The 4,680-nt window shown below is 39.3% G+C and overlaps 1 long non-coding RNA gene across 2 annotated transcripts; it reads right to left on the reverse strand.

Moving 5' to 3' along the window:
* Positions 1-200: 200 nt before the first annotated feature.
* On the reverse strand, positions 201-1,855 carry LOC131190696 (uncharacterized). 2 transcript variants are annotated; one of them, XR_009153302.1, is made up of 3 exons: positions 1,721-1,855; positions 1,503-1,602; positions 201-865 (listed from the first exon to the last, which is right to left on the reverse strand). It is a non-coding gene; the product is annotated as an uncharacterized LOC131190696 (long non-coding RNA). The 2 variants fall into 2 exon arrangements; XR_009153303.1 differs by having other exon boundaries at positions 201-1,226.
* Positions 1,856-4,680: the final 2,825 nt, after the last annotated feature.

The following is a 4,680-nucleotide window of genomic DNA, read 5'->3' on the forward strand; positions in this document are numbered from 1 at the left end:
GCTATGCCTGATTCTGAGATAAGCTCAGAAGACTGTTTCTCTTCTGGCTCTTATTTGGAGCTCTTTGAGCATTGTCCATTCCTTGTTCAACGTGTATAGTTGTAAAATAATCACAGAAACACTTGCTGAGATGGGCAGTTTTAGAAATCAAATAAATAAAATAATAAGTAAAATAAGCCCTCTTGCAAGGAAGATTGGATTGCAAATAAAACTTTATTCCTTGATGGATGGATTCTCCCCTGGTGACCTGGAGAACATTTCAGGCTACATCAGCCTCATCTTACAGTCTTTCGTTCTTCCAGGCTAGATGTTCAGGAGCCAGAGTTGCTCAGTCACACCATTTCATCCTCCTTTTACATCCTTGTTACCAGTGGTGAAATTCAAATTTTTTACTACCGGTTCTGTGGGCGTGGTTTGGGGGATGGGGTGTGGCTTGGTGGGCACACCACTGCAAAATCTCCATTCCCACCCCACTCTGGGACCATCCAGAGGTGGTAATTGCTGGTTCTCCGAACTACTCAAAATTTCCGCTACCGGTTCTCCAGAACCTGTCAGAATCTGCTGGATTTCACCCCTGCTTGTTACCTTATTTACATTCCTGTTTATGTCATCTTTGCAAAAGAATCTAAGTTTTAAGTACAAGCAACCATCTGCAGCTGGGCTATGGAGTAGTCTGAGAATACTGCATTCTAAAATGTAGCCACAGCCACATCAAGAAAAGATAATTTAATTTGATTTAATTGAAATACAGTGTAAATCAAATTAAGTAATTACACTTGCCATGATTAATTTCCATTAGATATCATACTAAACTCACACTGGCCATTTTGAGAAGTCTCTGAGATCTCTGCAGTAGAATCTGGCACTGAGATACAAAAAGGAGGAATAAAGAGAAACATCAATCTTAAATCATTGCTTTGGAAGAAGCACCTGAGGAGTGACCCTCCCTATTTTTTCCTCAATTTTTTATTGAATAATTATGTAAAGTGTACTTGAGTCTGGCAAGATCTTGTCTGCGGGCGAGAAATTGCTTTGAGCTTTTACATCTGCTATTCTTGGCTTCCTGCACCTGACAATCTCCTCACCCAATTTTTACCTTTTTGACATGATGTGACTTTTCCCCAAACCCCAGAACCCTCCAATTGCATTTGACACATCTTTCCATGTCTCTGGGATTGGTAAGAGTTGTCGTGCAAAGCATCTGAAGGAAATCAGTCTGGGAAATCCTGATGAAAGAAACCAAGGTCATTTTAGCTTTAAGACACTGAGTCTTAAAGGTATTTTTTTGCTTTTTTTTTCTGCTTCAGCGTATTTTTCTGCATTTAATGCATTTCTGCTGAAATGTATTTCTCTGCATTTACACTCTTTACACATTGGAGATGTGGTGTAGAAATTAAAACTTGTTTGTTCCCCTGGGAACTATGTAAATCCCTACCTTTGGGGTGATTGATGCCTAATCTAGACTTCTACCCAAAAAGATAAGGTTTCGGTTCAATACTCACATCAAAGGGGAGCATTTTTTTTTTCTTTTTCCATCAAACTCCTGCTGAGGAAAGTTGCATTTTGTGATACAGGTGGAGAAGTCAGTGAAAGCACCCAGGCCTGCCAAAATAATAGTAATCAGAAAGCAATGTCCAACAGCAGCATTCTTCTTTGATTGCCATCAGACATTCAGCCCTTCAGGCATTTTTAAGAGTCTTGACTCCCAGCAAGCACTTACCTGTGGCTCTGCAGGGAGCAAAGCCTTTAACAGAAATCAGCTGTCAGTCACCAGCAATTCTGGAAGGACTGGCTATCCCTCCCTGGCTCCATACCTTTTCTCCTGCCAGCTAGCTCTTTTGAAGCTGGCATGCCTGGTTGGAATGGGCACCGGTCAGGCGGTAGACACTGCTGTTATCCAAAACAACAGCTGCTACTGTACATCCACTTTACACAGAAAGTTCTTTGGCAGATGGTGGATCTTTTCCATTTCTACGTTACTGTCCAATTGTGGTATATTTTCAATTGTTCCTCATAATCTCTGTCTCTGGTTTTCATTATAAGGCTGCACCATCTTCTTTGAGTCATCAAGAAATGTGAATACCACTTAAAGAAGCATTTCCTTCTTTCTCCATGCTGTTGGTGTAATCTTTTGTTGCATTTATTGGCCTCGCTCTCTCCTGGGTTAAGGATGCTGCTTGCTATGTTTTCAGAGAGTTATTACCATCAATTTGCATGTCTTTGAGTTTAACATGTTTTTTGATGGCACTCATACATTGTCCTGATATGTTACTTCCCTATTTAGTTTCCCAGGCTGACTTGATTAGTATGGGTAGGACATTTTTATTTATTTCAATATTCTGCCTAGAATCATCCCGATTCCCCAACTGTTCCTTAATTTAAAACAGGAGTCTTCAACCCCAAATCCATGGAACCCGGCCACACAATTGGCAGGACAGTACATGAAGCTCCATTTATGCAAGCGGCAGGCATGTGCGTGCCCTCACACACACACACTTGCCACCCACCGCTGCCAGTTCGCAGAGCCAGAAAGGTTGGGGACCACTGGTTTAAAAGGCCCTCAGTTGGCTTCCATATTTCCAATTAAACAAAACATTTTAAAATTCTTTGCTTAAGAGATGTAACTTAAGAAGAAACTGGATGAGGAAGGAAATTCCTGTCTGTTAGTATAATGTTATGCTGGAGGTGACAATGAATAAGCTCTATCAACAAACTGTGAAAAAAAGGAAAAAAAACAACAACCCAAACCTGGTCTATTGGTCACTATCTATTGGACATTTAACTTGGTGGCCTCCCCTCTGGCCCCAGGACACCATATTTTCCTACCAGCTGGTCACTGGTGGGAGAGGAGGGGGCTTCATTAATCCCTGTTCTTAACATGCCTTTCACTCTGTAGATAAGGATAGCAGTATCTGCTAATCTCATGCCTGTTATACACGCTCCCATTTTTGAACTGGTAGCGACGGTAAGTGAACACCACCCCTGCCTTTTTTATTTATTTATTTTATTTTATTCATTTATTTTGTCAAATACATATTAAATAATATATATAAGTATCAGCATGAATTGAATACATAAAATGAATACAACTAAAGGGAACATTAGGACAGGGACAGTAGGCACACTGGTGCTCTTATGCACACCCCTTAACCTTAGCCTTAGATCCAAGACCCAAAGAAATCAAGGATCACCTAATAGATTTACTTTGACTGCATCCTTACCCACTAAACCCACCCGTGTTATGAAGAATAACTATTTTCCTACCAGCTGGCCATTGGTGAGGGGGGCTTCGTTAATTTCCTGCTCTTAACATGCCTTTCACTCTGTAGATAAGGATAGCGGTATCTGCCAGCCTCATGCCCGTCATAGGATAGGGATCACCAAGGGGGCAGCAAATGTTAGGCTTTATCGTTTTCTGCCAGCTCAAAGACTAATAGCACTTTTACTCAGCCACAAGGAAGTTTTCTGTGATAGAGAACTCAGAAATAAAAAGCCATTATTTAGTGGGGCAAAGCATCAGACGAAATTTAAGAGGCTAAACAATAAGCAACAGCATATATTCAAGAGACACAATTGCCGCGCCGAGGGGTTCTGTTTTTTCACTGATGTGTTTTGTTAAATATACATTCTACCAGGGAGTACTGTGTCAAATCTTCAAGCTCTCCGTTGGAGGAAAGGCAGATGATATAGAAAGACAGACTGAGCTTTCCAGACCAAGTAGAACTCTTCGGTTATGATCCCCAAAAGCTCTATAAAAAGCATTGCTTTGGACATATATTTTGCTTGGAACATCATCTTTTCATATCCATGTTGAATTACACGTTATTAATCTTATGGCAGTGGAGATTTTTCCTTTAGGTTTGATGGATAAGCAGCTGGATAAAAAAACATGGGACTTTCTCTTTGTATATGATCATTATAGCGAGACTTTTGTATGCAAGGAGATAAGGAAGACTTGCAATTGGAATTAACGGAACTGACCAAGATGGCAAAATTAGCTAACTTGATTAAAGAAAAGTTTTTGTCTAGCTCTGTTTCTAAGTGGAAATCACTATTGGTAGAAACCAAAAGAAACATTATATTATTTGGGGGAAGGGCTTCATGATTAGAATTGTTTATCACTGTACAAATACTCTGTAGTATTGAATTTTAGATCAAAATATTAATGCATTTTATATCTGTAACTGCACTGAAGAAAGTGGCAAGTTCTCTTCTTCTTCTCTTTTATATTTTCCCTTATTTCTTTGCATGTCCCCCTCCCCTGTTTTTTTCCTTTTAATTTTTTTTTTATATTTTATCTTTGGTAGAAATGTAATAAAGGATATTTTAAAATATCATTAATCTTATAATAAAGTTTGTATGTCTTTAAAAATAAATCTATAATAGAAATGGGAAGATTTGATTCACTACTGGTCACAATAAATTTTTAAAGACAGAACAGAGAACAGATTAACAGAGTTGGAAGGGACCTTATAGATCATCTAGTCCAACCCGCGACTCAAGCAGGAGACTCTACACCATTTCTGACAAATGGCAGTCCAATCTTTTCTTGAAAGTCTCAAGTGATGAAGCTCCCACAACTTCCACTCAAAAATAATGTATAGAGGGGAACCTTCCTCCAATGAACCTTTTCCCAAGTTAATATCTCAGCAAATATGATAGCTCTCGGGGTTTTTAAAA

The sequence above is a fragment of the Ahaetulla prasina genome, chromosome 1 (genome assembly GCF_028640845.1).
Source record: "Ahaetulla prasina isolate Xishuangbanna chromosome 1, ASM2864084v1, whole genome shotgun sequence".
In the NCBI taxonomy this organism is placed as follows: Eukaryota; Metazoa; Chordata; class Lepidosauria; order Squamata; family Colubridae; genus Ahaetulla; species Ahaetulla prasina.